Here is a 12,264-nt window from a genome sequence, read left to right on the forward strand (position 1 = left end):
CTGGAATTTGGGCTCAGTGAAACCTGGATTCCTGTTTTGGATCCATTGCCTACTAGCTGTGTGATCAAGGCAGACGATTCCGTCTCTCTGAGCTGTTTCTTCACTTGGAAAATGAGGATGCACTTCAATTTCCACGGGTTTGAAGCATCAATCAGGTGTTAGTATCATGCTTAGCGCAGTGGATGGCAGTTACTAAATACTCCCTAAATGATGGCTAATATTAAACCATAAGCTCCACATGTCAGAGGCTTTTTGATTTGTGTTTTTATTTTGTTAGTTGCTCCCTTCAAATCGGTTTTGAGAATGTTTTGTGCAAAACTCAGAGGGCTAGTCACGAACATGACATGATGTGGATGGTGACATAACTTGCCGTTTCTTGAGGGATTGCAGGGAGACAAGTATTTTCATTTTTAACTCATAATTAAAAAGAATAAGTCCTCACCTAGAGCTGGAACACAAGGATAGAAATTGCTGCTTCTTTTCCCCCTCAGGGCATGACCTACCCTGCTTTCCAGCATCAGCCGGGAGTGACAGGACAGCCACTGTGAACTCAGATGCTCCCAGTGGGCTGGCTCCCGACAGGAGGGAGACGGTTGGAGGCTCAGCAGGTGAGCCTGAGGTGCAGGTAAGCGTTCTACAGACAATTCTTTTCACACTGATCCTGGGACCTGGGGAATATCATTAGTTCAACAAATAATTATGGGCGCCTAGCGTGTGTCTGGCAACCGGTTATGAATCTGGAGAAACAAAGACAAATGAGATTTGGTTTCTGATCGTAGGTAAAAGCAATCCTTAGAACAGGTATCCTTTGTTACTGTGCAGGTTTAAATATGTGGATTTTCCTCAGCTCCTTTCTTATCCTTTTAATTTAGACATTTTAGATTTAGCGAGACCCTCCTATTTTCTGGCTCACCTAAATGTAAAACATTTAAGACCATTAACCTGACGGTTCAGATGCAAAGATATTCAGACAGGGAAGAACTTTGGGTGGCACAGGAGTACGTTTAGCTGACTCCATGCACAAGAGAAGTAACAGTAGGGCAGCCACATCCGAGAGCAGGGAGAATTTATTTGCATTCAACCCTCTGTGTCCATGCAGGGCTGGGAACCAGAGGCGTCATCAGCCTAGTGAGATGAGTTTGTGACTAGGATTCAGAGCTCCCGACCTCTCGCCCTCATGCTGACACTTAGGACCTTTTGCAAACATGACACTTAATGGGACTTCTGACTTTTCCCCTTTGTCAGATGGAGGCTGTAATGATAACAGTAAGAGGATGGCGTACAAATAATTGAGGATTTCTAAATTAGAGGACTTCAACGCCCAAAATACTGCTGAGGCGCTTTGATGTTGTAATACCAAGAAATTGCTGGACTTCTTAGTGCCGGGGAGAACTCTGCTCCCTTTTCTGAGATGACTAGTTCAGTCTCTACCCAACAGATTAAAAGGGAAATAAAAGGGAATTTTAGGCCTATAATATACCGCATGACTCATACATAATGAATTTTTCCTCCATCCTTCCTCCTTCCTTCCTTTGTAGCAAGGAGTATTGGTCTGGCAAACAATGGGTCCGAGCAGTGTCTTCCTGCAGTGCTCTCCAGTGCAAGGGCTGGAGGTGTGTTTGGTGTTCCCCACAGCCACTAACACAGAGGCATGGGGGACGATGCTCAGGGTCAGTGAGACGCCTCTGTAGTGCTCCTTCTGTGGTGGCCGTGTGGGTGGCTGAGTAGCATGAGGCTGGGGTGGGGGTGGCGCGGGTGCGGGAACAAAGGCTTTACAAGGTCCTGGGTGTAAGAGAAGAGCTGCACCCCCCTTCCACCCCTCACCCTGCCTGCCCAGGGGCTCTCAACCTTTTAGCGGTGTTCTGAGTGCACTGCCTGCTTTTCCAGAGGTCTGGGAAACGGAGCAGAGAGGCCCGGAGCTCCGGCCTCGGGTGGCTGGCCATGCTCAGCCAGGCACCGTGTTGGAAGGAGCTGTCAGTTTCCAGGCATCTCTTGAAAAGCATCCTTCCTCACCTCCACCGCTGCCTCACAAAGGGCAAAGTGTGCCCTGAGATCCCAGGCTCAGTACTGGGTTGCCTAGTGTCATTTCCTGCATCGTTTCTGCAGTTCTGTCCGTGTGCTTTGCCAGCTAGAACAAAACAGCGCTGCTATGGAAACTGCAAACACCAGGCAATCCTGGCCCCTGCACTTGGCAGCCCAGCCGGGAGAGAGATAATGGCTTTTGTTGTTATCTATTGGATGCTGATGCTCAGTCGCTTGTACCCTCAGGCCCTAACTAGGGACACGCTGACACTGCACCATCAGTGCTCGGTTGTAAACTTCCCCAGCCTCGTGATGCAGGCTGGAGATAACAGTGCAGCCAGGCCTGCTCATTATCCTGATGACAACCGGGGGCTTTGTACTTTCCGGACAACTTCTGTGGTCTCTTCACTCCCAGGGGGCCTAGAGCTCTCATAGTAGCCTGCTGACCTGCAACTTGCCTAGCCCAGCCTACTGGCAAGTCTTACAGGCATTTCCCGTCTCCCCAGCCCTGAGACTATTAAATGCGCTGTCCTGGAGAGGGCTGTGACTCAGATGCATTATGAGGGGGCTGGAGCCGGGGCGGTAATGCTCGTCCCAGCGGGAGGGGCCCATGATACTCAGAACAGGTGGCTGGACATTTTCCTTCCCAGACTGAATACAAACCACAGCCCTCTAAACACACATTTAATACGAAACTGCAAAAAGATTATTAAAACTTCTCTGTTGGCTGCAATATCTAAAAAGAGGTCAGTTTACTATATCCAGCATTAACCATAATAATGCTGGGAGAACAAGAATTTCAGAGATTAAAATAATTGGATGCGAGAGCCTTTCACCCCCGGGTTGCCAGGTTCGATCAAACACAGCCTGGCGGGGAGTAGGTGTGGACAAACACAGCTGTGTTTAGAATGTGCTGATGTCTTGGTCTACTTTTCCAATATTTGCGCTTTGAAAAGAGCTTTCTGCTTGAAAGGCAGCCTTTCTTGTGCTTGAAGCTCACATGTGCTGTAGGAGAAAGTTATTCCATCTCTGTGTCTCAGATTCTCAGGGACTGGCTTTCTGATACTCCTTAGAGTGTCCCTCCCCTTCCCCCACAGCAACACCCATTCTCTCTGCTTTCAAACTGCTCTGTTCTGGAAGAGATAATCGTGGAAAAATCTTCTGACCCATTTGCTTGCAAATGCTTTCCCTGGGTAAGAAATATTTGATATTCTTAAAGCTCTTGCCATATAAAGTAGGGTGATTTTCAAATTCTATTTGATCCTTCTAAAAGCTAGCTAGCCTTGTTCTCAGAAAAATGGTAGTAGGCACACACACAAAAAATAGTTCTAATTCCTGACTGTTATTTCACCCTGGTAGGTTGCTGCTCACAAGGGCGTTTGGATGAGAGAGGTGGGTCAGTGAGAGGCGTAATCACTAATGGTACTCCTTTTTTCCTGAGAGAATGGAGCAAGGACAGTCTCTGGCTCAAGAATTTAACAGAGTCCTTGCATATGGTAATTTAAAGCTTGGGGCAAGTCTTGGTGTAGTAAGAGAGCTGTAGTCAATGTGTGTATCTGTGTGTGTGTGTGTGTGTGTGTGTGTGTGTGTATTTATCAGCGGGTTGGATTCTTGCTGACCACAGAGGCACAATTTGAATTTGAGGATTTGGGGATGGGGGAGGATTGGTGATAAGAGAAAGGTATTGCTCTGCCTAGTTGTAGGATATTAACTTCACTGTGGGAGAACAGCCTTGCAAACTATAGGGCAGGAGTCAAGGAATCATACTGTTACGGAACCTGGTCTGGATCACCTGGCGGAGGAACCAAGTGGCACTCGCAGATCTTGGAAGGCAGGAGGTTTATTTCCCACCGGGGGGTTCAGAGGAGATCACTCTCCAGAGGTCTGAGGCCTGAGCAAGCATGGGGGACAATTTATTGTCTGTTACTTCCGTATTAGTAAATCGGCTCATTCAGGCAAGCGGGGCGGGAAGAAGAACCCGGAAGGGGAGTGAGTCTTCAGTTGGGGCCTGGAGTTCCCCTATCAGTCCTGTCAGCCACCTTACCACACAATTTTTTCCCCTATCAATACAGGTTAGAAAGAGGATGAAAAATGGGAATGTGACACGGCACAGGCCGATGAAGCGGGTGATTCAGTTTCGTTCGGTGTGCCAAGTGTTTGTCTTTAATTTGAAGTGGTTGACGAATTACAAAACTTTGGCGATTTTATATAGAAACCCAGATTTCTGTCTTCTTTTAAGTGACTGGAAGATCTGGCAACACTGGCCCACGGTCTGCATGGTACCTGTTGGGGAGATTGGTAGAAGCTGCTTCCTTTAGACAAGGCGTACCTTACTCAGTTTGCCATGGTTCTGTACCCAGCCTGCTCCACTCCTTGGCATCATCTGCGTGACTGATGTCCACTGTAGCCATTTGAGTTTGTGAGCCCTGGTCTGAGATGATCTTGCTGGACTCTTCTTTGGAACTTGAAGAGTCAAAGTCATCACCGACTGTTCTGATAAGGTCTGACTTCGTTCTTTGGGGTGTTATTTGAGATGATTAGCTCAGATTTGGTAGAGGAGGGAGGTAGATTCTGGAGTACCTGAGGGTAGGGGTGTCTTGCATGGTGAATGAAGAGTCTGAGCCTGAGGTGTATCTGTATGGGTGGTCGATGCTGTGCTGTGCTAACCCGTAAGTCCTGGATTCACAGTGGCTTCACACAATAAGGGTTTATGCTTTGCTCTCCACACACACTCCGTGGACAGCGTTCCTCTGTCTTGGGCAGGCTTCTTCCATCTTGTAGTGATGCCATATCTGAAACAAGGACTTTATGGCAGGAGAGGAGGAGGAGTGGAATTATCAGGCATGATGGTATGAAGGCCAGACGTGGCTGTGATGGACACTTCTGGTCATGTCCCATTGTCCAGACCCCAATCCTCTGCCCTAACGTTAACTGCAAGGTGGGCGGGGAGTGGAGTCTCCCTTTGTGCCCAGGAAGAGCCAGATGAGCAACGACTGGTTAACACATAGTGTTTTCTCCCGCAGAGCGTAAAGGAAAGATGTTTTTGAGAGGTGGGCAGACCTGAGGCTGGGAGAGCAGTGTTAGGAAGTGGGCTGGGCCCCTTGTTCAGGGGGAGTTAGTTTTCTGGGTCCAGGGGAAACATCGTCTTTAGCATAGAACTTTGTGTTCTTTTCCAATGTTGTAATTCCCTTGAATTCCCCCAGCCTTTTAGGGCAATCTGATACGCGTCCCTGTGTGGCCTCCGGTTGAGGGATGCAGAGAATAAAGAGACAGCACAATAGAAGGAGGTGCTACCTGCACATGTCCCTCTCTGCTCGCTCCCTTAGAGAAGCTGCCGGAGCCCAGCTCCAGCAGGTCCAGGGGTTCCCGAAGGAAGAACGGCGTCGGTGAAGGTACAACAAGACTAAACTAAAAAATGAAAATAAAAATGGACACGGACAACAGCAGTGCGTTGATCTGGCCGATTTATTGTAGCAAACGTGGCATTATATATGCTAGCAATTTCCTCGTAGCATACGTCATCTATGTTTTTCTGACATTACCTAATTTTGAAAATGTTCCTATGTGTAGTCAACCTTTAAGAAATAACGTGGCGATTTTCTCGTAATGTTCCCACATACCCTTTGATTATTGATTAATTTCTTACACTATTCCATTATGCATCTGCGTTTATCTATAATTATCTATAGTCTAGAAAGCATTTGCTTTGCTGTTCTCGTGAAAGGCCCTCCGTTTCTCCTCAAGTGGAACATGGGACTGTTCCAGGGACATGACCTCCTAACCACATGAGGCCAGAAGAACAATGTGTTTGCCTCGGTCCGAGGTGCCAGGAAGGGGCCAAAAAAGCCTTAGAAACCCATGCCTCATACATTCTCCATGCACCTAGGAACTAATGAACCATTCTGTACTTTAACCGACTAGGTTCACTCATCATCTGGAATGCCTCCTGGAGGCCAAGTGGGCCTAGGGGTTAGAGTGACCTGTGTCCATAGATACACTCCTTAGTTACCAGAGTAGGGCTTTCGAATCCATATGTCTCTCCTTTACGGGCCTTCTTTGTTGGCAAATGTGTGAGGCTATCCTTCCTGTAAGTAGAGGAGTCTCCTTAGGGGATGGCGAGGGCTAAACGTAAGGCTGCACAATTTCTTGCGGAACCTTATTTTCTTCCCTAATGGTTCTTTTCCCAGGGGGCCTGTCGAGGGCAATTCCCCAACAGACAATACCCCCGGTACTTTAATAAGGCCAAATTACCTAAAAGCGGGAGTACAGGAAGCTTCACTGTCGGTGGGCCGCCTTGAACTCACCAATCCGTCCACAGCCCGGGCCTTGCCATCAGGCTGGGATAGCTCGGCTTCCAGCAAGAAGCAGCAGCAGCCATTTGAAGTCCGTATCAGGAGTCCCAGACAGTGATCAGCCAGCCACAAGGTGGGCAGTGACCTGGCCTAGAGGAGGGAGCACTTCCCAGTAGAGATCTCAGGCAAGTGTAACTGAAGCCCTGCTTTGTCAATGCCTACCAAAGAAAGCTGACCTTTGAAAGAGGGATGCTAATTACTTGGGTTGTGCTTTACCATGAAACTAGCTCAAAGCCCTGGTCTTAACGGTAGCCCTTAATATTGATTAGTACCATTGATTGAGAGCCTATTTGGCCAGATACTTTGCACCCTCACCTCATTAATCTTCACGACAATCTGCTGAGGTAGATGGACTTCTTCCTATTTTACAGGTGAGGAAACCAGAGGTTTCTAAATCCAAGGCCACAAGCTGGTGAGTGGCAGAGCCAAGAGTTTCACCCAAGTCTGTTTGATTCCAAAGCCAGTCCTGTACTTTCCTTGCCAGCAATGGGTCCACTGCAGCCTCTTCGTTTGTGAAGGACAACAGCCAAATGTTTTGTTTAGCAGGTAACACTCTTCAGGGGATCCTGAGTAAATGGTCCTCTGTCCGGGATTTTAGGCAATTGGGTTGCAGTGGGAATTGAGAGTCCTGCTTCGTGAAATGTTTTAGAGCTGGATATCCTACGATCGTGGGAGAGCTTAGACAGGAACAGATCACAAGCCTGTGAGGAGTTTATATCACTCCTTGATAGTACAGATAGTGTCCTGGAGATTCTGGCCTAAAATAGATGAAAGAAAGAAAGGAGGAAGGAAGGAAAAGAAGGAGGGAAGGAAGGATGGAACAGGAAGGGGGCTATAGTATACAACACATGCACATATAAATCGCCTAAACACCATGATTCAGTTATTTAAATTTACACACACACACACACACACACACACACACATATTTAAAGTATATACATACATAAATATATATACATATATATATACTTTTTTAAAAAAAATTTCTTTAATGTTTATTTATTTTTGAGAGAGAGATAGAGCGTGACCAGGGGAGGGGCAGAGACAGAGGGAGACAGAATCCAAAGCAGGCTCCAGGCTCTGCGCTGTCAGCACAGAGCCCGATACGGGGCTCGAACTCACAGACCGCGAGATCATAACCTGAGCCAAAGTCGGACGCTTAACAAACTGTGCCTCCCAGGCGCCCCAAAGTATACGTATTTTTTACATGGGCACCTGGGTGGCTCAGTTAGTTAAGCATCTGACTTCAGCTCAGGTCATAATCTCATGGTTCGCAAGTTCGAGCCCTGCATTGGGCTCTCTGCTGTCAGCACAGAGCCTGCTTCAGATCCTCTGTCCCCCTTGTTCTCTGCCCCTCCCCCCACTCACGCTCCCATATGCGCCTGCACTCACATGCTCTCTCTCTCTCAAAAATAAACATTAAAAAAATAAAGTATATATTTTCTTTACAAAAATAATATTCAACTCTCATACTATTTTTGTAGCAGGTTTTGGGTATTCTTGTTAAAGGTGTTAGTGCTGTGGTGGGGGGGGGTGGTGGTGGGGGGAGCTGAGCATCAGTACTCATGTGCTAGTTGAGATCCAGGTCTACAATGAGATAAGACCTAGGAGGGGGAGCCCTCAGCTCAGAGGTGGGGAACAACCAGATGATCCCACAGGCCTCTGTGTGTGGAATGCTAGGGGCCCGCCCCTGAAAGGTAGTAAAACATGTATCTTCCTCATTCAGCTGTATAGATTCAACAGCTTAATAGGATGATGCCTTGGAATTACCTGGGTACTATTGGTGATTTTCCCTCTGCAAGAGCTGTTGTTCTATGTGGGTCTGTCTCATTTAAAAAAAACCCCAAAACTTTGCTTGGGTGGGAGTCCTGCAGATAATGCACAACTGGCCGTGCTGGACAGAGACCCAGAGCTGATGCCCCCTCCCCCCCTCCCTCCTTCCCTCTTTAGTTCAGCCTCTTGGTCTTTGCAGCACCCAGGCTTTTACATTCAGAAATGGAGCAGTAAAAGTTTGGTTTCTTTGGCCTTGTATCTGAGGAGTGCCTATCTGAGTACCACGCAGGGCCTTAATGGTTTATAAATGAATAAAAATCAATGAGTGGATTAAACTGACACCGAGGTTGAAGTTCAGTGAAGTACCAAGTTTTTCATAGTTTCCTCCAAGTACAACATTGAAATGACCTCTTTTCAGGTGTTAGTTTGGGGCTTTTGCTTTTAAATAAAGGCTTCAACCCCTTCCATTAGGTAAGTCAGGCTGCATTACCTAAAATATGCTGTTTTCTGGCTGCGGGGGGAGGGAACAAAGGGCATGTTGGAAGTCAGAGAACATCCCTGACAGTTAAAGTGGAATCAATACCCATTTCTTCTTGAGACCCAAGTGTATCGTTTAATTTCTTGGCATGGAGAGAACCCAGGCATTCCAATTAACAACTCATCTTTTTTTTTCATACTGAGTGTAATAAAGTAAACACTGTAAACTTGAAAAAGAGAGAAGAAAGAAAAACCATGAAATAAAATGTAAAAGGCAGAAATCCTGTTGCCCTAAGGCGACTTAGGCACTTTTATTCAAAACAAAGGATAACGTAAACTTGTTATCTAAAGTCTAAACTGAGAGGGTGAGGAGGAGGAGAGGAGGGAGGAGAGGAGGGTGCGGGGGTGGGGGGGTGCTGACAGGGAGGGGAACCAGGCTCAGTGGGGGAGGGGGGCTACAGGCAGGAGTTTCCACACCTCCTCCCCAGTGGATGAGAGTCCTTCATTGAGGAAGCTGGGACAAGGGACTCATTGACTCACTGGCACCTGTTATTTGAGGACCAATAATTCTCATTTATTGATGCTTACTAATTCCAGTGACTTTAGTAACCTTGAATCCTTACATGTCTTTTTTATTTTTTTTAATTAATTTTATTTACTTATTTTGAATCCTTACATTTCTTAAGATGAGTATTATTTCCTCATTTTGTAAGAGTAGAAGTGAAGACTCAAGGGAGGTTAGGAAACTTGCCCACTTAATTGTTAACACAAATAGAGCACTTCTTATGCACCTGGTTATGTTCTAGGTACTCTATAGGTAGCAACTTACTTAATTTTCATGATGTTCCTATGATGTAGGCCACTCTTATTCTCCCCATTTTACAGATGAAGAAACTGAGGCACCAAAAGTAAAGGGACTCATCCAAAGTCACATAATTAGCAAATGGGAGGACCAGGATTCAAACCAAGTCTGTCTGACTCCCCAGTCTCTCTTTTTTTTCCCTATCTCACTATAGGGCCGCCCCAAAAGCTGAAAAATATCACAAACATGACACAATCCAGAAAATAACATACTATTTTATTAATATATTTTCTAGGATACTTTTATGTTTTTCCCCTCCTTTTTTTTGGCAGTACTCTTTGGGTGCCTCTTTACATGACAATGATTTTATAATGTCAATTTTTATAGTGCTGATAGATGATTCGGTCCTTCCTTTAGCATGAAGGATCAGAACTTTTTAATTTTATTTTCTTAGAGTTGACAATATATGAATCATGCGATGTTACACACAAACTTGTTGTTTACTAGAACTATAGGATTTTGGCCTAGGATACAGGAGTTATAACAAATTCTGATTTGTACAATTCTCATCAAAAAAAGAAAAAATATCTAGTGCATTTGTAACTGTATATCTTGCATTATTGAGTATATTCCTGACAGAAAAGAACTTTTGTTTGGACCAGGCTTCAGTGAGAATTTAATCCTCCAGTTATAATTGTACATATCTGAAAATTAAGATAGTTTTCAATATACTGGCTTCTAGTTCCTTGCCGTTCAAATCTTGTTTCTCTTCTGCTACCCACAAACTTCTGGCGGGTACCCACCTCCCGGCTGGGTGCTATAGATAGGGTGACAATATATTCTGGTTTATCTGGGTCAGTCCTAGTTTATACTTGTTGTCTTGGCATAATTGTTATTATTTTTATTTTAGACAGAGAGCTAGTGGCGGTGGGGAGAGGGGCAGAGGGAGAGAGAGAGAATCTTAAGCAGACTCCACGTTCAGCTTGGGGCTCGATCCCATGACCCCGGGATCATGACCTGAGCTGAAATCAAGAGTCAGACGCTCAACTCACTGAGCCACCCAGGCGCCCCTTGGCATAATTATTAATGGGGTCTTTCCATTCCCTCTCAAAAGCGTCCTGGGGTGGAGGAGAAGGGAGTTAAAGCAGCTCACCTGTGCTCCATTTCTCCTCTGATTCCTGGGGGAATCCTTCCAAAAAAGTAAGGCAGTGGCCTCATGCCATCTCCCTGTAAACATGCTGAATATTGGACTCCTGATAGGCTAATGATATTGATAGGAGAGTCCTTATATATGGAATGTTCTTACCTGAATATTTCTGATTTAAGGTTACGTACGGTCAAGAAACCTAGATGATATAGATTTATAAGGCATGATGCATGGAGAAGATCATGTTACTTGTACAACTACCTGGGTATTACACGGGGATGTTTCATAACCTAAAAATTCCCTACCGTGTGAGGGGGATGCATAAACCTCATCTAGAGACCCCATATGTTATTACTGTGGGCCAGAGGACATGTGTCCGATGCGGGAAGGAAGGACTTGGGTAGTCATGCAGACCTCACTCTGTTTTGTCTCCTATTTATTTATATCCTTAAAATTACTAGCACAGCTTGATTCGATTTGACAACCTGATCCTTTAGGCTAGCTCACCTAGTTGGAACAATAGCTTATAGGGCATCCTAGCTTTCGGACACATTCTCAGTGTCATATGACCTCTGGCTTTGCACCTCTGTGTTGTGATGTTGGGCGTGTCAGGGCAGAAGGAGTTTTTCTGGAATCCTACCAACAACTTGACTAGGCACAGAAATAACTAACCACTTCCTGGGTGGTGCTGTTGTGCTGTTCTGGGTCCCATGTTTTGAGAACTCCTAGTTTAAACCCGTTGATTGGACTCTCTGGGTCCCTGTCCCATTCTTGGGTCTTACTCTGACAACAGGAGTCTGGGAGTCTTTGATACCTCACTTCCCAAATGCTGCTATGATAGCTTTTGGGTCTGTCTTTTTTAGGGCTCAGGTCTAAGTCTATTTGATTTCCCAGAACCGCTGCATCACCGCATTTTGTAGTCCCAGGCTCCCTCAATGTCTTTTCGCCTCGTTTAAACCAGGGACATTTAATTTCCAGGGGACCCAGTCAGAACACGCACCCGACAGACCCTCAGCACATCTCTGCTGTTTAGAGATACTGATTATACCAAGGCTGTTGAGGACACAGAGGACCCAAGAAATAGCACCTCTTTCCCTTCAGCCCTGCTGTTCAGCATTGCATATCAGAGAATCCATGAGGAGATTAAGTGACCTAATAATAAAGTGCCAACAGTAGAGAGATACTCCAAAGTTAGATATAAAGTCTTTCCCATTATCAAATTTCCAGGAAGAAATTAAAGTTCAATAATTAAATGTTCTTGAAGTTTCAAGTCCAGATATGGTAAAGTCCAAAGGATGTAAAATTAGAAACAAGTATCTTTGTCCTTCAGTTAAGAACTCTTATGATAAAAGCCCCAAATCATTGCCTCCAAGGTCTTACTCTGCTGCGTCCCTAGAACCTCCATCTACCCCAGCACACACGCTAAGTACAATGACGTCAGGTTGCGGTAGGCGGTACCTCTTCTGCTGACACCTCCCTCATGGTCCGAGAGCTTTAGCGGAAGGCCAAATGGCCTAAGCCTTTCCCTAGTGGCTCGTTTGCCTTTGCCAGAATCTGGGGTCTGTGTAAGGCCAGAGTGCAGGGAGCATTTGCTAGAGGCCGCCATGCAGACAGCTTTCCTTCCAAGGAAGCAGTCACTGACATGAGGACAAAGGCACCATAATCTGCAGACAGGGAAGAAGCTTTTC

At 45.9% G+C, this 12,264-nt stretch overlaps 1 pseudogene; it reads right to left on the reverse strand.

Moving 5' to 3' along the window:
• The window catches only part of LOC125164804 (28S ribosomal protein S26, mitochondrial-like), an 81,409-nt pseudogene extending 69,351 nt beyond the window's left edge, over positions 1-12,058 (reverse strand).
• Between the last annotated feature and the right edge of the window lie 206 nt (positions 12,059-12,264).

Source organism: Prionailurus viverrinus, chromosome B1 (genome assembly GCF_022837055.1).
Source record: "Prionailurus viverrinus isolate Anna chromosome B1, UM_Priviv_1.0, whole genome shotgun sequence".
Classification (NCBI taxonomy): Eukaryota; Metazoa; Chordata; class Mammalia; order Carnivora; family Felidae; genus Prionailurus; species Prionailurus viverrinus.